At 44.3% G+C, this 25,052-nt stretch overlaps 1 protein-coding gene and 1 long non-coding RNA gene across 2 annotated transcripts in view; one reads left to right on the top strand and one right to left on the bottom strand.

Moving 5' to 3' along the window:
- The window catches only part of dlgap1 (DLG associated protein 1), a 338,923-nt gene that overhangs the window by 235,130 nt on the left and 78,741 nt on the right, over positions 1 to 25,052 (bottom strand). The window contains exon 2 of the mRNA XM_033019586.1: positions 1,893 to 1,987. The gene's annotated coding sequence lies outside the window, so the exon portion shown is untranslated. The remainder of the gene's footprint in view (positions 1 to 1,892; positions 1,988 to 25,052) is intronic.
- Positions 8,944 to 23,215, top strand: LOC116972187. Its single transcript, XR_004411732.1, has 3 exons — positions 8,944 to 8,955; positions 18,656 to 18,658; positions 23,178 to 23,215. It is a non-coding gene; the product is annotated as an uncharacterized LOC116972187 (long non-coding RNA).

Genomic DNA, 25,052 nt, shown 5'->3' with positions numbered 1-25,052 from the left:
AAGCTTTGATGCAATTCAGTGCACTGTGAATGCAAAGCCATGTGTTCAGCAACTTTCTATTAGACAGTAATAGAAGAAGGAAATGCAGCAGAGAGCAGAAATGTGAAAGAATTCTGAGCATTCTTATGGGATAGGGAGTAATTAATTAATAAACAGATAATTAATTTGATGGCACCTCTGATGGCACTAATAAAAGTTCTGAACTACATTGAATGGACATCTGCAGATTTACCATGAGCATCTAGTGCTTAACAAGCTTACAAGCAGATTGCTGTTGGTGTAGTGGGAATGTGAAGCTCAGCTTTGCCTTTGCCAAACCCGACATTGGTTCATAAATAAAATAAAATTTTGAGAGGCATTGATTGGGTAGACAGTTAGAACCATTGTCCCAGGGTAGATGTTGCATAAACCTTGCACTAATTCCATTTTATTCTCCCCACATCCTCTCCCTCCACTCTCTTACTTCCCTCCCAAGATTCTACTATTCATTTGTACAATAGAGGCAAATTACTGTGGTCAGTTAACCATCTAACATATCTTTGGGACATGGGAGAAGAATGAAACATCTAGGTGGGGAAAGGAGGATATATATAGTCACACGGAGAATATGCAAACTCCAGAGAGTGATGGAGGTTGGGATTTGAGTCACCTGAGTAATGAGGCGGCACGTCTGCTAGCTATGATGGACATGAAAAGCTGGAGTAACTTAGTGGGTCAGGGGGGCATCTCTGGATGCAAAAAGATAGGTGAAGTTTTGGGTCAGAACCCTTCTTTAGACTGCACCTATTCCTTCTCTCCAGGGATGCTGCCTGACCCGCTGAGTTACTCCAGCATTTTGAATGAACCAGCATCTGCAGTTTCTTCCTACACACTGCTGGCTATGATGCTATGTGGAAGAGGAACAAAAATAATACACTCATCATCCAACAAAAATCAACATTGCAATATTTATTTTGAAGTAAGGCTGCCCCTTTGAGAATGGAAGTAGGGTGTCAACCCAAAATGTCACCCTTCCATGTTCTCTTGGTGCAGCCGTCTAACCTGCTGAGTTACTGCAGCACTTTGGTCCTTTAAGGACCATTGTGCTTCAATTTGAAAACCTTGTGGTATGGTTTCCATTGGAATGAGAAAGAGAGAGAGACAAGCAATGAGGAATAGCAGGCTTATCAACACAATATGAATGGAGCACATGGCAGGGAGTAAAGACCTCCCATTGAAGATAGACACAAATGCCGGAGTAACTCAGCAGGGCAGGCAACATCTCTGGATAGAAGGAATGGGTGATGTTTCGGGTCAAGACCCTTCTTCAGAAGAAGGGTCCGAAGAATGGTCTCGACCTAAAACTTCACCCATTCCTTCTATCCAGAGAGTCTGAAGAAGGGTCACGACCCGAAACATCACCCATTCTTTCTACCCAGAGATGTTGCCTGAGTTACTCCAGCATTTTGTGTCTATCGATGTAAACCAGCATCTGCAGTTCCTTCCTACACAAAGACCTCCCATTGTCTGAGCAAAGATTTCCTTTCTAAAGCTTTATCTAAGTGCAAACAATTGCATTACAAGTTAACATGCTTTGCAGTATCTCTAATCTGTACAAGAGATGCGCTACATTTATTTCATTCATGCAGCACGGCTAGACTGATTATGTGATTATACTGTTCTTTGGTTGTAAAATACTTCATCTTTGGGAAGAATATTATTATATTAATAGGTTGTTTTAGCCAATGACCCATCATAGTAATTTTGCTATTTCCTAAGTTCAAGCTTTTATTCACATTTAGATTTTTACATCTGAATTACATTTTCAGCAACATTTTCAGTTAATTTCAACCTATTAACACATTTTTCGTTTTATAATCTATCTCTCCTTCTAGTAATGAAAACTTAATTACCTTTTTTGGGGTTCCCTGACTCCTTGTTCTTTCCTGCTCCTTCCTGATTGTTTTCTTCCCATGTGCTCTTGCCAAGTTGATGAATAAATATTTAGCTGAAAAACAAAATGAAACAAGGTAATGAATAGAGTTAAAAACCCCCCACAAAGTGCTAGAGTAACTCAGTGGGTCAGGATGGAATGGCATGGCTGTGGTGTAATGCACCACAAACAAATTTAGCCAGTAGCGCTAACCAAACGATCTTAATGTACAAACAAATAGAAACATAGAAAATTGGTGCAGGAGTAGGCCATTCTGCCCTTCAAGCCAGCACCGCCATACAATATGATCACGGCTGATCATCCAGAATCAGTACCTTGTTCCTGCTTTCTCCCCATGTCCTTTGATTCTATTAGCCCTAAGAGCTGTATCCAACTCTCTCTTGAATACATCCAGTGAATTGGTCTCCACTGCCTTCTATGGCAGAGAATTACACGGATTCAGGGAAATAGGTACATCTTAAGTGGTTGGACAGGCTAGATGCAGGAAGATTGTTCCTGATGTTGGGGAAGTCCAGGACAAGGGGTCACAGCTTAAGGATATGGGGGAAATCCTTTAAGACCGAGATGAGAAAAACATTTTTCACACAGAGAGTGGTGAATTTCTGGAACTCTCTGCCACACAGGGTAGTTGAGGCCAGTTCATTGGCTATATTTAAGAGGGAGTTAGAAGTGGCCCTTGTGGCTAAAGGGATCAGGGGGTATGGAGAGAAGGCAGGTACGGGATACTGAGTTGGATGATCAGCCATGATCATATTGAATGGCGGTGCAGGCTCGAAGGGCCGAATGGCCTACTCCTGCACCTATTTTCTATATATCTATGTATCTACATTTTGTATTAAAATATACACTAGTTTACCTCCACACACTTCCATATCTTTGCAGTTAAATTATATATGAAAGAATAAAATGCTGGAGAGTATTTTGAGAAGCAGCACATGCGGAAACCTTTTTTTAGATTGAATTTGAGAGATAGACAATAGATAATAGACAATAGGTACAGGAGTAGGCCATTTGGCCCTTCGAGCCAGCATCGCCATTCAATGTGATAATAGCAGATCATCCACAATCAGTACCCAGTTCCTGCCTTCTCCCCATATCCCCTGACTTCACTTTCTTTAAGAGCCCCATCTAGCTCTCTCTTGAAAGTATTCCAGAGAACCGGACCTTACTAATTTTACTAAAACTTTGATAAGAAAAACCATTCTACTTGATTTTTGCTGATTCTCCGTTTGAGATTTGTCATATGTTGGTAATTTGAGGGGCAAGAGAGAGAGAGAGAGATGGAGAGAGCGAGAGAGAGAGGAGAGGAGGAAAAGAGAGATAGGGAGAGAAGGAAAGAGTGGGAGGAGAGTGGGAGAGGGCAAGGGAGGGGAGAGGGAGAGGGGAAGGGATGGGGAGAGAGAGCACGAGAGACTTTATGAATATTTAGAAAATCAATATTCCATCTGCCTTTACAGGTTATGTACAATGATTGAAAACTAGGAGATATATCATAGGAAAAGATCAGCACAACCAATTTCACTCAATGATACATACTGTTTAATTACAAAGCCATATTACTGTTTAATGGATCCAAGTGTGGAATGGTTATTTTTCAGATGCGTGTGGCTAGACCAGATGTGAATTCATGCTAGATATACAAATTATTTGTAGCAATCTCAACTGTTGATGAAATGATAAGAGATAATAATTGTAAACTAGGAGCAGGTACATCCAATGTTTGGACTCTTTAATGTTGTGTCTAGCTCAGGATCAAATATGAACAGTGTGCTCGAACAAACAGTGTATCTTTTTTGATTGCTGTACAATGCAATCCACATCATATGTTAATATATCCTCATGTACTGTATATATATATATCCTCGTAATATATCCTTGCACTAAACATTATTCCCATGTCATGTATCTGTATACTTTGAATGGCTCGATTGTAATCGTGTCTTTCCGCTGACTGGTTAGCACGCAACAAAAGCCTTTCACTGTACCGTGACAATAAACTAAAATTCCTCGTCTTTTACTGCATTGAGGTTCAGAAGTGTCAAGTAAACCAGCACTGTAATTGTTAATAGGGACAACAAACAAATGTAAATAAGGTACTGGAAATGCATTAGATTTTATCATTAAATATTCACGCTAAAGGCCCATTTCAATAATGTGCAAGTAGATTAATTGGTCGGATGTCAGTTATAAAAGTGAGATAAGGTTGATTAATTATTATATTCCAATCCTACTCAAGACAAAATTAATCTATTTACTTGTTGATTTTCTATTTTATATATATATATATATATATATATATAATTAAAAGTCTAAACTTGACCACTTCCTGTTTGCACTGTATATTGATTTTGGAAAAAATGCTACCACTTATGGCTGTGATTTTTGGCCGTCTTACTCAGAGTCCCCCTCCAGCTGTCAGGGCCAGAGGATTTTTCCCATCGATGAAAAATAGAAGACTTATTAATGTTTAAAAAATGTTGAGATTCTCTCTCCTGTCAATCACGCCATGAAGGCCATGGTGGGATGGGGGAGGAACTATAAAACAAGTGTGGATGTGCCTCAGTCTCTGCAAGATGGGGAGGGAGGGGTCATGAATTTCAGTCTGAGCTGTGAATAACACTGAACACATGTCTACTAAACTGTGAGTGTGGTTTTACTGACCTGTGAGTGCCCTTAATGTGGTTTGAAAATGAAGTTTGAAATTTAAAATGTGGTTTGAAAATGACGTTTGAAAATGAAAATGTGGTTGGTTTGAAAATGTGGTTGGTTTGAAAATATCGTTGATTTGAAAATGTGGTTGGTTTGAAAATGTTGTTGGTTGAAAATGAGGTTGGTTCGAAAATGAAAAGGTGATTGGTTTGAAAATGAAAATGTGGTTGGTTTGAAAATGAAAATGTGGTTGGTTGGAAAATGAGGTTTGAAAATGAAAATGTGGTTGGTTTGAAAATTAAGTTTGAAAATGAAAATGTGGTTTGAAAATGACGTTTGAAAATGAAAATGTGGTTGGTTTGAAAACGTGGTTGGCTGAAAATGAGGTTGGTTTGAAAATGAAAAGGTGGTTTGAAAATCTATATAATTAAAAGTCTAATCTTGACCACTTCCTGTTTGCGCTGTATATTGATTTTAGAAAAAACACAACCACGTACGGCTGTGATTTTTGGCCATCTTACTCAGTGTCCCCCTCCGCTCACCAGGTGCCGAAGAGTTTTCCCACCAATTAAAAATAAAAGAGTTATTAGTGTTTTAAAAATGTTGAGATTCTCTCTCCTGTCAATCATGCCATGCTGGCCACGCCCCTTCCAGTGGGAGGGGGAGGGACCATAAAACCCGGAGGGAGAGGTCACGACTTTCTGTCTTTGGTGGCCTTGCACCCTGCTTGAAATGGTATGAAACTGCAATTGAATTTGGTGGTCTTACACCCATGCTTGAAATGGTATGAAACTGCACTTGAATCTGGTGGCCTTGCACCCTGCTTGAAATGGTATGAAATAGCACTTGAATTTGGTGGCCTTGCACCCTGCTTGAAATGGCATGAAACTGTAATTAAATTTGGTGGCCTTGCACCCTGCTTGAAATGGTATGAAACTGCACTTGAATTTGGTGGTAGACAAAAGTGCTGGAGAAACTCAGCGGGTGCAGCAGTATCTATGGAGCGAAGGAAATAGGCAACGTTTCAGGCCAAAACTCTTCTTCAGACTGATGTAGGGTGGGGAAGCGGGGAGAAGAAAGGAGAAAGGAAGAGGAGGAGCCAGAGAGCTGAGGGAGACCTGAGAAGGGGAGGAGATAGCAAGGGCTACCGGAAATTGGGGAAGACAATGTTTATGCCGCTAGGGTGCAAACTGCTCAAGCGGAATATGAGGTGCTGCTCCTCCAATTTCCGGTGGTGCTCACTCTGGCCATGGAGGAGGCCAAAGACAGAAAGGTCGGATTTGGAATGGGAGGGGGAGTTGAAGTGCTGAGCCACAGGGAGATCAGGTTGGTTATTGCGGACCGAGCGGAGGTGTTCGGCCAAACGATCGCCAAGCCTACGCTTGGTCTCACCGATGTAGATCAGCTGACATCTAGAGCAGCAGATGCAATAGATGAGGTTGGAGGAGATGCAGGTGAACCTCTGTCGCACCTGGAAAGACTGCTTGGGTCCTTGAATGGAGTCGAGGGGGGAGGTAAAGTAACAAGTGTAGCATCTCTTGTGGTTGCAAGGGAAAGTGCCCGGGAAGGGGTTGGTGTGGGAGGGAAGGGAACAATTGACCAGGGAGTTACAGAGGGAGCGGTCTTTGTGGAAAGCAGACAGGGGGGAGATGGGAAGATGTGGCAAGTGGTGGGGTCACGTTGGAGGTGGCGAAAATGACGGAGGACTATTTGTTGTATGTGACGGCCAGTGGGGTGAAAGGTGAGGACTAGGGGGACTATGCCCTTGTTACGGGTGGAGGGATGGGGAGAGAGAGCAGTGTTACGGGTTATTGAAGAGACCCTGGTGAGAGCCTCATTTATAGTGGGGGAGGTGAACCCCCGTTCCCTGAAGAATGAGGACATTTCCGATGCCCTGGTTGGGAACACTTCATCCTGGGAGCAGATGCGGCGTAGACGGAGGAATTGGGAGAAGGGGATGGAGTTCTTACAGGAAGCAAGGTGGGAAGTGTAGTCTAGATAGCCATGGGAGTCAGTGGGTTTATAGTGGATGTCGGCCAGAAGTCTATCACCTGCGATGGAGATAGTGAGGTCAAGAAATGGTAGGGAAGTGTCGGAAATGGTCCAGGTGTATTTGAGTGCCGGATGGAAGTTAGTGGTGAAGCGGATGAAGTCAGTCAGTTGTGTGTGGGTGCAGGAGGTAGCACCAAAGCAATCGTCGATGTAGCGGAGGTAGAGGTCGGGGATGGGGCCCTAGTACGCCTCGAACAAGGATTGTTCGACGTACCCTACAAAGAGGCAGGCGTAGCTGGGGCCCATGCGCGTGCCCATAGCTACGCCTTGTGTTTGGAGGAAATGTGAGGCGTCAAATGAGAAGTTATTAAGGGTAAAGACCAGCTCCGTTAGGCGGAAGAGAGTATCTGTAGATGGGGATTGGTTGGTTCTCCAGTCGAGGAAGAACCGGAGGACCTTGAGACCCTCCTGGTGGGGGATAGAGGTGTAGAGTGACTGAACGTCCATGGTGAAGATGAGGGGATGAGGGCCTAGAGAACGGAATGCCCAGAGATGACGGAGAGGGTCTGAGGTGTCTTGAACATAGGTAGGGTGGGATTTAACCAAGGGGGATAGGATGGAGTCAAGGTATGTGGAAATAGGTTTGGTAGGGCACGAACAGGCAGAGACAATGGGTCTACCAAGACAGTCAGATTTGTGGATTTTGGGGAGAAGGTAAAATCGGGCCGTGCAGGGCTGGGGAACGATGAGGTTGGAGGCTCGGGAGGGCAGGGAGCCGGAGTGGATGAAGTCAGTGATGGTGCTAGAGATAGTGGCCTGGTGCTCGTCTGTGGGGGTCATGGTCCAGGGGTAATAGGAGGAGGTGTCCAAGAGTTGGCGCGTGGCCTCAGCTTTGTAGAGATCGACGCGCCAGCCTACCACGGCACCTCCCTTGTCGGCGGGTTTGATCACCCAGTCTGGGTTGTTGCGGAGTGAGTTGATGGCTGTACATTCGGGGGGGAGAGATTGGAGTGAGACAGGGGAGTGGAGAAGTTGAGGCAGTTGATGGCCCGCCAGCAGTTTTGAATAAAATGGTCTAAAGCTGGAAGGCCATGAGGGGGGGTTCCAAGAGGAGGGGGTCCATTGGAGACGGGAAAAGGGATCATCAGTGGTTGGCGAGGACTTCTTCCCATTGAAGAACGCTGTGAGGCGGAGGCGACGGTAGAAGAGCTCCATGTCGTGATGGGCGCGGAACTCATTAAGGTGGGGACGGAGGGGGACAAAGGTAAGGCCTCTGCTGAGGACAGACCGTTCGGTGTCGGAGAGGGGGAGGTCAGGGGGGTTGGTGAACACACGGCAGGGATGGGGGTTGGGGCCGGAGGAAGGTGTGTGTGTATGTGTGTGTGTGTGTGAGTGTATGTGTGTGTGAGTGTATGGGAGTATGTATGTGTGTTTGTGTATGTGTGTTTGTGTGTGTGTGTGTGAGTGTGCGTGTGTGTGTGAGTGTACGTGTGTGTGTGTGTGTGAGTGTGTGTGTGTGTGTATGTGTGTGTGCATGTATGTGTGTATGTGTGAGAGTGTGTGTGTGTGTGTGAGAGTGTGTGAGTGTGTGTGTGAGAGTGTGTGAATGTGTGAGTGAGTGTGTGAGTGTGTGAGTGTGTGAGTGAGTGTGTGAGTGAGTGAGTGTATGTGTGAGTTATGTGTGCGTGTGAGTGTATGTGTGTTTGTGGTTGAGTGTATGTGTGTGTGTGAGCTGGAAGGTGTATGTGTGTGTGTGTGTGTGTGTGTGTGTGTGTGTGTGTGTGTGTGTGTGTGTGTGTGTGTGTGTGTGTGTGTGTGTGTGTGTGTGTATGTGTGTGTGTGTGTGTGTGTGTGTGTGTATTAGAATTGGTGGAGAGGTGGAATATTGCATTGGGGGACCAGCCCTCCCATGTGAAGCTGGGTCTCAATGGGTCCCACTTAGTCTAGTATCTTCATAGAGACCAAGCAAATATTGTCAAGCATGATTCGAGAATATCAAGTTAATTTTGCTTGATTGAATTACTAAGTATTTTGGCACAAAGCAGACAAATGTAGTGACTCTTTTTTTAAAGTCTTCTGTGCATGGATTGTTTTGGGAATGAAGAGCATCACTTTGGAGTTACCAGGGGACCTTTGCTGCTTTATTTGTACTAATACTCTACCAAACAGAAAATGGAAATCATTCAATTGGAATCATAAAATGAAAATGAATTGCTAATATTCCTGGTTATTACATGCAAGCATTTTTTGTGACCTCTTTAATTTGCCTAATTCTCCGTGGAATGTTGCCATATCCTATTAGGCTTGCTGAAAGGAAGGGCAGCTGTATCCCATGTATCTGATCTGGGCCTATTTGGGTTAAGTAGGCATTTCTTTCAATGGTTGAATAGAATTTCAAAGGAGCAAGAAGCAAAAACAGAAATACTGGAAGAACTCAACGTGTTAAATGGCATTAGTTAATGTCCAAGTCAGTGTTTTTAGTTTCAGAGACACAGCGCGGAAACAGGCCCGATCACACAGCCACCTTTGTTCTCTGTTAACACCCACTCTCATTCTCATTCATTCCCTACACACTTGGGGCAATTTACAGAGATGAATTAACCTATAAACCTGAACGTTTTGAGGTTATGGGAAGAAAACGGAGCACCCGGAGGAAACCCAAGGACAAGATGCAAACTCCGCACAGACCTATACCCAGGATCAGGAACACACCTCTGTTTCTGGTGCGGTGAGGTAGCAGCTCTACCAGATGTGCCACTGTGTTGTTTTATTTGTTTTCCTTGGAAGGAGTGGGGTTTAGGTATTGGATACACTGACCATTGATCCATTTCATCAAGGTGTAATTAATAGGTTTGCATATGGCACTGTAGGTGGTATCATAGACAGTGAAGATGGTTATCAAAAAATAACAGGCAGGATAAAAAATTACAGCAAATTAGAAAAGTTGCATCATTATTAAATTTGCAAAAATCACATCAGAATTACAGCAAAAATTACTACAATCGCTGAGCAAGTGGGCTGAAGAATGGCTAATGGAGTTCAATACAGATAAGTGTGAGGTGTTGCAATTTGGAAATCAAACCCCTTCACAATGAATAACAGAGCCCTGGGGAGTGTTATGGAGGGATCTCGGGATACAGATACACAGTTCCCTGAACCCCCACTCCCTCCTTTTCACCATGGAAGTCCAGTCACTCTACGCCTCCATCCCCCACCAGGAGGGTCTTAAAGCCCTCCATTTCTTACTCGACCGCAGAACCAACCAATCTCTGTCTACTGAAACTCTCCTCCGCCTAGCGGAGCTGGTCCTTATGCTCAACAACTTTTCCTTTGACTCCTCCCATTTCCTCCAAATACAAGGAGTAGCTATGGGCATGCGCATGGGCCCCGGCTATGCCTGCCTCTTTGTAAGGTATGTCGAACAATCCTTGTTCAAGGCGTACCGTGGCCCTATCCCAGAACTCTGCTACATTGACGACTGCATTGGTGCTACCTCCTGCACCCATGCAGAACTCACTGACTTCATCCATTTCACCACTAACTTCCACCCGGCACTCAAATTCACCTGGACCATTTCCGACATCTCCCTACCGTTTCTAGACCTCACTATCTCCATCGCAGGTAACAGACTAATGACCGACATCTACTACAAACCCACTGACGGCCATGGCTATCTGGACTTCACTTCTTCCCACTCTGCTTCCTGTAAGGACTCTATCCCCTACTCCCAATTACTCCGCCTACGCCGCATCTGCACCCGGGATGAGGTGTTCCAAACCAGGGCATCAGAGATGACCTCACGGGGGTTTCCCTCTTCGACTATAGATGCGGCTCTCACCAGGGTCTCTCTATATCCCGTAGCTCCGCTCTCACATTCCGTCCCCCCACTCGTAACAAGGACAGTCCCCCTTGTCCTCACCTTCCACCCTACCAGTCGTCACATACAACAGATAATCCTCCGACATTTTCGACACCTCCAACAGGAGCCCACCACTGACCACATCTTCCCATCTCCTCCCCTTTCGTCTTTCCGCAGAGACCTCTGTAACTCCCCAATCAATTTGTCACTTCCCACCCAAACCACCTCCTCCCCTGGTACTATCCCTTGCAACTGCAGGAAATGCTACACTTGTCGCTTTACCTTCCTCCCTCGACTCCACCCAAGGACCCAAGCAGTCTTTCCAGGTGAGCAAAGGTTCACCTGCACCTCCTCCAACCTCATCTATTGCATCCGCTGTTCTAGGTGCCAATTGCTCTACATTGGTGAGACCAAGAGCAGGCTTGGTGATTGCTTCGCCCAACACCTCCACTTAGTTTGCATTAACCAACCAGATCTCCCAGTGGCTCTACACTCAACTCCCCCTCCCATTCCGAATCCGACCTTTCTGTCCATGGCCAGTGTGAGTCCCACTGCAAATTAGAGGAGCAGCACTTCATATTTCGCTTGGGTAGTTTACACCCCAGTGGTATGAACATTGACTTCTCCAATTTCAGGTCGTCCTTGCTTTCTCCCTCCTTCCCCTGCCATTCCCAGCTCTTCCACAGCCCACTTTCTCCGCGTCTTCCTTTCTTCTTCCCGTCCCCCCCACCCCCACAGTCTGAAGAAGGGTCTTGACCCGAAACGTCGCCTATTCCTTCGCTCCATAGATGCTGCCTCACCCGCTGAGTTTCTCCAGCATTTTTGTCTACCCACAGTTCCCTGAAAGTGGCACCACAGGTAGATAGGGGGTAGGGATGTATGGAAGGCTTATGGTACATTTGCCTTGATCAGTCAGGGTATTAAGTATAGAAATTGTAACATTATGTTACAGTTGTAAAAGATTTTGGTGAGATGACATTTCAAGTATTGTATTCAGTTTTGCTCATGGAACATAGGCAGGTGTCATTAAGCTCGAAAGAGTGCAGATGAGATTTATGAAGATGTTGCCAGGGAAAGATTGTTGCAGAGGGAAAGATTGGGAAAGCTAGGATTTTATTTCTTGGTGATCTTACGGTGTATCACGGGGTAAGATCACGGGGTGACCTTACGGTTTATGAAATCATGAGAATGTTTGACGGCACTGGGCCTATTTCAGAATCAGAATCAATCAGAATCACACTTTATTCACCAAATATGTTTTGCAACATACGAGGAATTTCATTGGCCAGGTCAGTCATACAATTAAAAGTAACAGATCACTTCAAAAACACATTTTAACATGAACATCCACCACAGTGACTCCTACACATTCCTCACTGTGATGGAAGGCGAAATAAAGTTCAAGTCCTTCCCCTTAGTTCTTCCTTGGGCCTCGAGACCTCGTTGACGAGATGATCTTAACTCCCGTAGCCGGCGGCGTTCGGGCCCTCCGCGTCGAGGTGATCAGCTCCTGCATCGGGGGATGTCAGCTCTCCCGCGTTGGACGATCGAACCTCGCGTCGGGGCTGGTGAACCTTCCGCGACGTTGGAGTTCCCGATTCAGCCTCTACTGACTGCGAGCTTGATGGTAAGTGCAGGCTGCGATGGAAGCGATCCCAGGCAAGGGATCAGCTCCGATGTTAAGGCGATAGGGCTCAAAGTCAGTCCGAGGAGGCTTCCAGCTCCATCGGTGGTAGACTGCAGAGCCCGGAGAATGTGATCTGAAAATGTGATCACATCTCCGGGAAGGTAACTAAAAAGACAATACGGGGAGAAAAGATGAGGTACGAAGGTAAGCTAGCCAAGAATATAAAGCAGGATAGTAAAAGCTTTAGGTATGTGAAGAGAAAAAAATTAGTTAAGACCAAAGTTGGACTCTTGAAGACCGAAAAAGGTGAATTTATTATGGGGAACAAGGAAATGGCAGATGAGTTGAACAGGTACTTTGGATCTGTCTTCACTAAGGAGGACACAAACAATCTTCCTGATATAGTAGTTGCCAGTGGATCTGGGGTGACAGAGGAACAGAAGGAAATCCACATTAAACCCCCGTCTCACGGTGCGAGTTGACACACGAGGTACCCCGAGTTAAAACTCGTGGTAATAACGTAGATTAACGTAGCTGTAACGTCGGAACTCGTGGACGCAACTTAGAGACTCGTGGCGCTAACGGCAGGTACCCGTGAAACTTCTCAACTCTTGAAAAATATCAAACATGTTTAAAGTTTTCCACGAGTCAAATTTACTCTTGTGGTTAAGAATTGAAACATTTTAACCCGTTGTAAGAACGTAGTGGCCTGTGCGTTTACCTTAGTGTATCGTGAGTCTACCGTGGGAACTCAGCGGGCAGGCAGCAGTTGATTGTCGCTCCCTTCAGTTTCCCAGGGGATCGGGACGGGACTGGAGTTGGGAGGGAAAGGTGGGGGGGGGGGGAGGGAGGAGAGAGGGTGGAGACAGATGGGGGTGTCTTCATTCACTGGCTGCGGGTGCCTGTCACTGAAACAGGCAGGTGAGATTTCACATCCACCTTGTGTGTGTGTCTCTCTCTCTCCCTCCTTCCCTCTCACACAGGCTGAGAGACTCTGCCTCTGTGAGTGTACGTCACTTTCTCCCCCTCTCCCACACACAGTAAGACCGAGGTATGTGCTCAGTCAATCTGTGTCTCCCACATACACAGTAAAACTCTGCTTTGTGTGTGTATATACGTCTCCCCCATTTCTCTCTTTCTCCCCCCCCACCTCTCTCTTTCTCCCCCCACCTCTCTCTTTCTCCCCCCACACACAATAAGACCGATGTATTCTGCTTAGTCTCTCTTCCCTCCTACACACACAGTGCCTTCACACAGAGAGTGGTGAATCTCTGGAATTCTCTGCCACAGAAGGTAATTGAGGCCAGTTCATTGGCTATATTTAAGAGGGAGTAATGGGGGTAGAGTGCTGACATGGATAGAGAAGTGGTTGGCAGACAGGAAACAAAGAGTAGGGATTAACGGGTCCCTTTCAGAATGGCAGGCAGTGACTAGTGGGGTACCGCAAGGTTCGGTGCTGGGACCGCAGCTATTTACAATATACATCAATGATTTGGATGAAGGGATTCAAAGTAACATTAGCAAATTTGCAGATGACACAAAGCTGGGTGGCAGTGTGAACTGTGAGGAGGATGCTATGAGAATGCAGGGTGACTTGGACAGGTTGGGGGAGTGGGCACATGCATGGCAGATGACGTTTAATGCGGATAAATGTGAGGTTATCCACTTTGGTAGCAAAAACAGGAAGGCAGATTACTATCTAAATGGCGTCGTTGGGAAAAGGGGAAGTACAACGGGGTCTGGGGGTCCTTGTACATCAGTCTATGAAAGTAAGCATGCAGGGACAGCAGGCAGTGAAGAAAGCGAATGGCATGTTGGTCTTTATAACACGAGGAATCGAATATAGGAGCAAAGAGGCCCTTCTGCAGTTGTACAGAGCTCTAGTAAGACCACACCTGGAGTATTGTCTGCAGTTTTGGTCCCCTAATTTGAGGAAGGACATTCTTGCTATTGAGGGAGTGCAGTGTAGGCTTACAAGAATTCCCGGGATGGCGGGACTGTCAAATGCTGAGAGAATGGAGCTTGTACACTGGAGTTTAGAAGGATGGGGGGGATCTCATTGAAACATATAAGATTGTTAAGGGTTTGGACACGCTAGAGGCAGGAAACATGTTCCCGATGTTGGGGGAGTCCAGAACCAGGGGCCACAGTTTAATAATAAGGAGTAAGCCATTTGGAACAGAGACGAGGAAACACCTTTTCTCACAGAGAGTGGTGAGTGTGGAATTCTCTGCCTCAGAGGGCGGTGGAGTCAGGTTCTCTGGATGTTTTCAAGAGAGAGCTAGATAGGGCTCTTAAAAATTGCGGAGTCAGGGGATATGGGGAGAAGGCAGGAACGGGGTACTGATTGGGGATGATCAGCCATGATCACATTGAATAGCGGTGCTGGCTCAAAGGGCCAAATGGCCTACTCCTGCACGTATTGTCTATTGTCTATTTTCTATTGACAAAGGCTTAAGGTGAAAGGGGAATGATTTAATAGCAATCTAAAGGACAACATTTTCACACATAAGATGGTGGGTATATGGAATGGGCTGCTAGAGGAGGTAGATGAGGCAGGTACAATAACAATATTTAAAAGACAGATGGACAGTTACATGGATATGAAAGGTTTAGAGAGAAGATAGACACAAAAATCTGGAGTAACTCAGCGGATTTGACACCATGCCTGGAGTAAAGGAATAGGTGACGTTTTGGATAGCCTAGATGGGGCATCTTGGTTGGCATGGACAAGTTGGGCCGAAGGGCCTGTCTCCATGCTGTATAACTCTATGACCTTCTGCTGGGCACTCAGACTTTAAGAGAGCTTATTCAACCAGATTTAACCGTGATATGAAAGCAGTAGGAATGATTCAAGTACTTTACAACACTGATCTCTGTACAGTGACAGGGATTGCTACATTTTTCACTTACTACGTCCAATTTTGTGTTTCTGTCAGTTCTTATAGTCCATGATCACAGCAGCTGAGAGACAGACTTTGCTGTCATCCCGGTTCCGTGAACCAACAAGAAAGTAAATCACTTCAATCATTGTCTATATCAAAACTAAAAGGAAGCAAAAGGACAGTTACTGAATACTCTGATAGTGTATTATAAAAGATAGCAGACACAGTAATGTTAATCTAAACTAGTCTGAAGAAGGGTCTCGACCCGAAACGTCACCCATTCCTTCTCTCCAGTGATGCCGCCTGTCCCGCTGAGTTACTCCAGCATTTTGTGTCTATCTTTAATGTTAATCTAATATTTTGACAACAGACAATAGACAAAAGACAATAGGTGCAGGAGTAGGCCATTCGGCCCTTCGAGCCAGCACTGCCATTCACTGTGATCATGGCTGAATCACAGTATGATCAGCCATGATCACATCATGGCTGATCATACCATTCCTGCCTCCTTCCCATATCCCTTGACTCCAGTATCTTTAAGAGTTCTACCTAACTCTCTCTCGAAAGCATCCAAAGCCTTCTAATTACTGCCAAGGAATGGGTGATGTTTCCAGATGTCCCAGCATCTGCAGTTCTTTCTTAAACACAAAGGGTCCCCTGGCTTGGGTGCCATTTTGGACCTCTTGATGATTGACAGGGTCCAATGCACCAATTTCTAGGCACAAAGTTTCCTCAGCTCAGTCGTTCAACCAACTCATCCATCTATAATTAAAATATCTCTGGCACCCTGTTCAAAAATTGTACTGTGTCAGCCATTCTGCGGCACCTACCCCCAACTCACTGGCTAAAGTGCTTTAAAACAGCTCCAGAGTACCGTGAGTAACTAATTGCTGGAAGGCAGCTAGCTCACAAGTTATCAGCAGGGCATTTTGTTTTGAACCACATGACTGTGGAAGAAATAGAGCATGACATTGTTGAGTAGGAGTGCTGGATTTTATCACTGACATGCAAGCAAAGGAGAAAGAAAAATCAGCTGTAAATCAACTCGATTTACTCATTCTTAATGACTATTATCCAAATAGATGCAAAGATTACACAAATCACCCCCTTAATGGATTCTGAGACATATCATTTGAGAGCAGAATCCTGAATATTTTATCGGTTAAAATCTCAAGACAGTAGTGCCCCTCTTAGTAATTATTAACGGAAAGCTTATTTCACCTCGCATTGAAATGTAAAAGAGTCCAAATGCATTATATTTTAAGTATCACATTGTGGCTGTTTTCCAGACTTTAACAATAAAGTAAATCAATCATTTATATACCATCCTGTGAGTTTCTCCAGGGTTGCTCCTGTTACCAGCCGTAGAGACCAAGTTTCCTATGAATCGATGTCAGTGGAGAGATTAGTGCCAAGGAAGTGCCCAAACTAATGGGAATTGATGAGCGTGTCCACTAATAAAATGACAGGATGAGATTATTCACTAATTAATTGGACAGATGATAAGGTGGCACACATCACTGCAATAAATAAGGTTGGAAATTACATCTGTCGTCACGCATATAAATCTTTAGCATCCATCTCAAAGATTAAAATTACTGCAACTGGTTCCGTGCCACAGAAGATTATGCACAGTGGGACATAATGTGTAATGTGTGTACTTTCCCACCTCCCACCACTGCATGAGACTCACGGCACTGCCTTCAATGGATTGGACCTTTCAACACTTCACGCCCACTAATGCCACTCAACCATCTATTCTTCCATTTGCCTTGAGGCCCAGTAAGTCGTGGGTGTCTGGGTGGCCTTTGCAGTTAATCAAAGCCCAAAGAGGGCTTGGTAATCAACCACTGCAAATGGCTTACATAGACACAAAATGCTGGAGTAGGACAGGCAGCATCTCTGGAGAGAAAGAATGGGTGACGTTTCAGGTCGAGACCCTTCTCCAGACTGACGTCATGTGGGAGGGTGATGGGGAAGTTATAGATAAGGAAGTGTGAAGGTGCGAGAACAGGGCAATGGGAATAGAGATCAAGGAAAATGTAGAATAGCTCATTGTTAACTAGGAAAATGGTAACGACAAAGCAAACAGAGATAAAATGTAGTCGGAGACAGGAAGACTGGTCGGAGAACATGGAAGGGGGGGGGGAGGGTGGAGAGCGAGGGAACGCAAGGGTTACTTGAAGTTAGAGAAGTCAATGTTCATACCATTGGGGTGTAAGCTGTTCCCATTCCTTCATCCAAATGTCACCCATTCCTTCTTTCCAGAGATGCTGCCTGTCCCGCTAAATTACTCCAGCATTTTGTGTCTATCTTCGTTTTAAATCAGCATCTGCAGTACTTTCATACACTGTAAATGGCTTGATTGTAATCATGTATAGTCTTTCCACTGACTGATTAACACGCAACAAAAGTTATTTACTGTACCCCAGTCCACGTGACAATAAACTAAACTGAACTGAACTGAGGGGGGAGGAGTGGTTGGATCTTGGATCTTGAACATCATTGAACGGTTGTGATTTGCAATCTGAACTTTGAAGGTTAGCTTGGAGAATGATGTGCAGGTACGTGGAAGAAGTTGTAAACATTTGACAAAGGGAGGCCAGCATCACGTGTGAGTGACTGGGTGGGGTGATCACTATTACAGTCGATGTAGGGCTCAGAATTGGGGTTCCTCATGGAAGAAGATAGCCATGGTCATGGCATCTCTAAGGTTTCCTGATATATTGTAACATAAGCTCTTCATCACAATATACCAGGAGATCGCAGAGATGCCATTTCAAGGCCATCTTCATCCCTCGACAATCCCCAATGCAGAGCCAATGGATCGACTGTAATAATGACCACCCACCCAATCACTTAAACATGACCCCAACCTCCTCTTTCAGATGTATATGACTACTTCCCACACCTGCACACAATTCCCCAAGCTAACCTTCAAGGTTCAAATTGCATATGGCAACCACTCAATTACGCCTATGCTGAAGAATAGTGGACATCTCCTTTCCTGAAGATGGTCATGATCATGGCACATCTGAGGTCCCCTGGTACACTTCATCGCAATATACCAGGGACCCCAAAGATGCATTGATTGTGACCATCTTCAAGAAAGGAAATGTTCATAATGGTGACTATAGAGGAGTTTCTCTACCATCTACCACCGCTGAATTTTCATGGACAGTAGAATTTAAGGAGCGTGTTCACAGACCTTTTCCAGTTGATGGAGCCAATGGCTTTAATGAGGGCATGAAAACCGTGTATAGTAGTTGATGTTGCTCCCTGCATTTCTGTTTGAGTGTTCAGTGAAGGCCTTGTCTAGTTTGCCTCTCGATGGATGGTCCACATTATGATTCAAGGTGTAGGTTTGCAGCCATTTGGGAAAGGATCCTGGTCATTCTCATCAAACTACTTTCATGCTCAACAGAAACATAGAAAGTAGGTGCAGGTGTTAATATTAGCCAAATTAGAGGTGTTATAAAATGGAGGATCTTTGCATTTGCAGGGCCTGCTTGGCCTCTTTCTGTGAAAAGTTACAAGTTGTGAGCTGGCGCCATAAAGTCTGGACTCCAGTTTGATAAGGTGAGGTCCAGATGTCCTTTCCTTTGTTAAAATTCATGAAGACTTTGCAGAAGAGCTCAGAGGTGTTGCCAATGCATAGTCAGGATTGGCCAAATAAGGGGGAGTTGTAAATACTGTTAATAATGTTGCAGGGTGTTTGTACTGCTGTTTGATGATTGGCTGAAGTGTGAAACTTTGTTTGAATTGTTTATACAACCTGGGAAAATGTTGCATTACCTTGGTGAACTGGCTTCCTTCCAGAAGCTTCTGTAGAAACATTGTAATGGGGTACATTGTAATTGGGTTAGGGAACTGTCAATAACAGTATAATGTAATCGATATCTGTGATTGGTTTGTAGAGGCTTCTACCCCCACAGGGTCCGATGACCTATAATGAGTGGTACCCAGGAGGATCAGAGTCGATCTTCTGGAGGGGCGCTCTGGACTGCGTTACCTTTTGGAGGTGTCTGCTTGCACGAGGCTGAAGGGCTTGAATGAGCAGAGACAAGGATCGGACCCGCGGTGGTTAGGTATTGTAAAGGGAGTTTGTTATTGTTGGAAAGAATAAAGAATAGTGATCCGGTGCTTGACAGTGTTTTATTGAACTATACTAAGGGGGGGGGGGATCTAGGAGCATAATTACACACGAGCTAGCACCGCCATTCAATATGATTATGGCTGATCATCCAGAAGCAGTACCCTGTTCGTGCTTTCTCCCCATATCCCTTGATTCTGTTAGACCCAAGACCTATATCTATCTCTCTCCTGAATATATCCAGTGAAGTGGCCTCCACGGACTACTGTAGCAGAGAATTCCACAGATTCAGAACTCTCTGGCTGAAAAGGGTTTTCCTCATCTCAGTCCTAAATGGTCTACCCCTTATTCTTAAACTGTGACCCCTGGTTCTGGACTCCCCGAACATCGGGAACATTTTTCCTGCATCCAGCCTGTACAATCCTTTAAGAATTTTACGTTTCTATAAGATCTAAATTCCAGTGAATGTAAGCCCAGTCGATCCATTATTTCATCATATGTCAGTCCTGCCATCCTGGGAATTAACCTACGCCCTACGCTGCACTCCCTCAATAGTAAGAATGTCCTTCCTCAAATTAGAAGACCAAAACTGCACACAATACTCCAGGTGCAATCTCACCAGGGCCCTCCACAGCAGGAAGAAAGTATAAATGAATATGTGGTCAATGATATTATGCTTCAAGTATGGGCACTATTGGATTCTCTTCCAGGGCAGATGAGATCTGTACAAGAAGGACAGGTTGCATCTAAAGTGGACGGACACCAATATTGTTGCAAAGAGGTTTGCTAGTGCTCTTGGGTCCGTTTAAACTAGTATGGTGGGGGTAGGAGGTTGTGGGAAATAGAGCAGTATAGCACATGGAGGGATTGAGGGGAAGGTAGGGTTATGTCAACTAAGACTGATTGATGAACACGATGGGACTGATGAGACAGTTTGGGTAGGAAGGGATGAGTAAATCAAGGGGTTGTGGAACGAGTGGTCTCTATGGGGAAGTGGAATTCATTGTCACAGAAGGTTGTGGAGGCAATGGATATTTTTAAGGCAGAGATAGATAGATTCTTGATTGGTATTGGTGTCAGGGGTTATGGGGAGTAGGCAGGAGAACGGGGTAAGGAGAGAAAGATAGATCAGCCATGACTGACTGGTGGAGTCGACCTGATGGGCCGAATGGCCTAACTGCTCCTATCACTTACGAATGTATGAACTTATGAAGCGGAGAAGGGGTGGCAACAGGAAGATGTGACTGGCGGTCGGATCACTGTTGATGGTGACAGAAATGTTGGAGAATGATGTGTTGTATGCAGAGGCTGCTAGGGTGAAAGGTGAGGAGCAGGGGAACTGGCTCCATCTGGGGAGAGAGGGAATGAGGGTAGAAATGCAGGACATGGATAATTGTGACAGATGCTAAATTATCATATAAAAAGAAAAACAGAGAAAAGAAATGTGGTTGTGTGCTCATCTGAGAAAGGCACTAAGGTGTACAGTTTGGTAACATAATCAGATGCCTTATTTGTAGCTGCTTGCTTTCACAATGCAGCTGTTGTAGAATGGAAACATGTATACATTTAGCACTCTAGGCTATTTGAGCAATTAAATATGCACACACGACAGATTAGTAATTTGATATTCCTTTTAAAATGAATTTGAGTTGAAATTAACAAAGGTGGATATGTGAACACTTTGATAACATTTATTCAAGGGAAAGTATGTTAGATGGTTAGAGATACCTAAACTTTATTTAATTAACATAGGTTTTTTTAGAAATTCAAAGAACTCTCACATTGGAGATGCTTTAAATCACAAGATAAGGGTTTGAAGGTAGACAAAATTGCTAGAGAAACTCAGCGGGTGAAGCAGCATCTATGGAGCGAAGGAATAGGTGACGTTTCGGGTCGAGACCCTTCTTCAGATAAGGTTTTGAATTTATTTTTAATTTGGTAATACACCATGAGGTTAGATTAGATTAGTGATACTGCAAGATATTAGATTAGTTGATTGTCATATATAATGCCAGGATGCAATGAAATTCCTTATTCACTTTACTCTACTTTAGAATTTAGAGATACTGGGTGGGAACAGGCCCTTCGGCCCACTGAGTCCCTGCCGACCAGCGATCACCGAATCACCCGATCAAAGTTATTTCAGATTCTTGAACATTTGGATTAAAAACTTAAGAAATAATGCATGAAATTTTCAGATTAGGCAATCTTTTACTTCACGGCATAAATCTCTATCGGAATATGTAAAGATGTCGCCGTTAGCGCGTCGTTTTTTGGAGAAAATGTGATCACACACAAACAAATAAATACACCCACACACCCATCCAAGATCAGAGTTTTATAGTTATATAAGGATAGATGGGCCAAATGCAGGCGAGTGGGACTAGTGTAGATGGGACTAGTGTAGTTGGGATATGTTGGCTGGTGTGGGCAAGTTGGGCCGAAGGGCCTGTTTCCACACTGTATGAATCTATGACTCTACCTCAGTGCTTGATTCCAGAACACTTGCTTTCATCATTGACATTCTGTAATTTTAACTGTCTTCTTCGCATAATTGCACTTCCATTAGAACGTAATGACAGAGCTAATTTGATTTATGCGGAAAACATTGATTTTGAATGCTGTCCAACATAATTAACAACAAAAAATGGCCTCTATCCATATCAAGGGTATGTTTCACTGTTGTTTAGTGGTGTGTATATATGGGAAATGTTTGAACCATCTAGTTGAGCTACAATGATTTAATTACTTACAGTTCACACGTATAATTCAGAATTGGGTATCAAAATCACAATGTCATTAAATTTGGCGTTGAGGTACTTAAACCAGAGGAAGACTGCAACAACTTATGGATAAGACAGAAATAAACTTACAGAAATATATGTAATTAATGGATTAACTCACCATACCTAAATGTGCGGAAGAGCAGTTTGATTAAGAAATATACGGAAGGCATACATTTAATATGCTGATAATTGTTGATAGAATGGAGCGGCTGGGCTTGTATACTCTGGGATTTAGAAGGATGGGAGGGAATCTTATTGAACCGTATAAGATTATTAAGGGTTTGGACGCGTTAGAGGCAGGAAACATGTTCCCGATGTTGGGAGAGTCCAGAACCAGGAGCAACAGTTTAAGAATAAGGGGTAAGCCATTTAGAACGGAAATGAGGAAAACTTTTTCACACAGAGAGTTGTGAATCTGTGGAATTCTCTGCCTCAGAAGGCAGTGGAGGCCAATTCTATGGAAGCTTTCAAGAGAGAGTTAGATAGATCTCTTAAAGATGGCGGAGTGAAGGGATATGGGGAGAAGGCAGGAATGGGGTACTGATTGTGGATGATCACAGTGAATGGTGGTGCTGGCTTGAAGGGCTGAATGGCCTACTCCTGCACCTATTGTCTATTGTCTATTGTCTAAAAATAAAAATTTAATTGAGTTAGAGAAAATGGGGAATCGAAGATTAAAATTGTACAAATGACTACAAGCAACAGAAAGGGGAAATGAGGCCAAATCCAAGGTCAATAATAGCAAACTAATATTTAGATTTATTTCTAGAGGGATAGATTGAAAAGGTTGAAAGGTCATGCTAAATATCTGGACAGGTACAATGACGGCGCAGCAGTAGAGTTGCTGCCTTAAAGCACCAGAGACCTGACTATGGGTGCTGTCCGTACAGAGTTTGTACGTTCACCCAGTGACCACGTTGGTTTTCTCCGGGTGCTCTGGTTTCCTCTCACACTCCAAAGACGTACAGGCTTGTAGTCTAATTGGCTTGGTATAAATGTAAATTGTCCCTAGTGTGTGTAGGATAGTGATAGTGTGCGTGGGTTGCTGGTTGGCGCAGACTCGATGGACCAAAGGGCCTGTTTCCGTGCTGTATCTCTGAACTAAACTAAGAAAGATTTAGAGAGATATGGACCAAATGCTGCGCTGTTCTTTTTTATTATGCCCTATGAAGTAAAGAAACAATCATGACATATACAGGTTGAGCAAATAACAATAGTTTTTATGCAATAGAATAAAATGGATGAAACTACGTCGAAAGCTAGTTGCATTTTCCTTTAAATATAGAAGCCTGTGATAGTTCCTCTATCACACTCATTGTACCATTACACAAAATCAAATGCTAGGCACTAGAGCAGAGGTTCCCAACCTTTCTCCTCCCGTTTACCCCCTGGCAACTTTTCGAAAGTAAATTTACCCCCAACCCTGTTTTGTTCAGTAATTTGAGTTGACACTTCTACCATAATAAAGCAACCGACAAAGGGGACATTTTAAAATACTGTTTTTAACAAATCCAGAATCAACAAATTTACCCCTGGGTAGGTGAAATTTAGCCCCTGGGGGTAAATTTATTCCAGGTTGGGAACCCTTGCACTAGAGAGATCAGAATAATTTGCATGTGTAAAACCTGCAGCTTTATCCTGTGAATCAGCATGCAGTCTTGCAGCCAGGTTCCGATGCATTGGAAGGAACTGCAGATGCTGGTTTAAACCGAAGATAGACACAAAAAGCTGGAGTAACTCAGCGGGCCAGGCAGTATCTCTGGAGAGAAGGAATGGGTGACATTTCGGGTCCGGACATGAAATGTCATCCATTCCTTCTCTCCAGAGATGCTGCCTGTCCCCGCTGAGTTACTCCAGCTTTTTGTGTCTATCTTTGCATTACAATGCATCTGCGTGTCAGGATTATTGAATAAATCAGCATGCCATGCCGTTTAATTGTTGGGAACCGCTTGAACACATGGCATGCTCGACTTTACGAGGGCTTGAGGCAGAGAATGTGACATTATTTCACAGGGAATACTTTTAGACATGCTGTTAAGTTTCTGAGATTTTACTTTAAATATTTCTTTGAGTTTATTGGCTTCCAGCACTAAATTATGGCTTGTTTAACAGAAAGGTACTGATCAGAGATCAGGGACTTAATTTATATCTATGGGGCATAATTCCTGCTTTATTTTATCACCAGGGAGAAATGAACCATGTTCCATACAACATGCTTTAATTTGATTCTTAGGTAATTTCAAAGATATCAAAGAACAGTGGTGCAGCTGGTAGAGCTGCTGCGTCACAGTGCCAGATACCCAGGTTCAATCTTGAGCCCAGAAGCTGGCTGTGTGGAGTTTGCACGTTCTCCCTGTAACCACATGGATTTCCTTTGTGTTCTCCAGTTTCCTCCCACTTGCCAAAGACGCGCTGGGGGCACTTGCCAAAGACATACAAGGGGCAATTTTCAGAGGCTAATTAACCTATGGGACAGGGAGCATCTCTGGAGAGACGGAATGGGTGATGTTTCGGGTCGGGAATGTAACAGAGGATGTAACCGAGACCCTCGACCCGAAACGTCACCCGTTCATTCTCTCCAGATATGCTGCATGTCCCGCTGAGTTACTCAAGCATTTTGTGTCTATCTTGGGTTTAAACCAGCATCTGAAGTTCCAAAGGCTTCCTATGTTACATTCATGTTTTTTTAAATTCATTAATTCAGGTCCTCTTTAAATCTTTCCCCTCTCGTCTTAAACCACTGTGCTCCATTTTCAGGGGACACATGGAATTGCAGCTGCTGGTTTATCAAACATGATACAAGGTGCTGGAACAACTCGGCAGATCAGGCAGCTTTTCTAGAGACATGGATGGGTGACCTTTCTGGTCGGGACACTTCTTCAGACTGTTTGTGGTGCTGGGGGTGAAAGAAAGCTGGAAGAGAGGGTGGGGGCAGCACAAAGCCTGACAAGTGATAGGTGGATACAGCTGAGGGGGTCCTTTGATACTGTCCTCCTGTTTTAAAGTCCTCTACCCTGGAATAAAGGCTCTGACCATTCATCTTATCTGTGGCCTTCATGAATTTACATGCTTCTTGGCCTCTTACGCTCCAGGGACAAAAAAAAGCCCCAGCCCCTTCGAGGCTCTTCTTATAACTCAAACCCTCCAGTTCCAGTATATTCTTTGCAAATCTTTTCTACACCTTTCTGGCTGATTGATATTGTTCCCATAGCTAGGTGGCCAGAAGTG

Source organism: Amblyraja radiata, chromosome 4, assembly GCF_010909765.2.
Source record: "Amblyraja radiata isolate CabotCenter1 chromosome 4, sAmbRad1.1.pri, whole genome shotgun sequence".
NCBI classification, from domain to species: Eukaryota; Metazoa; Chordata; class Chondrichthyes; order Rajiformes; family Rajidae; genus Amblyraja; species Amblyraja radiata.
This window is presented reverse-complemented; position numbering and strand designations above follow the sequence as displayed.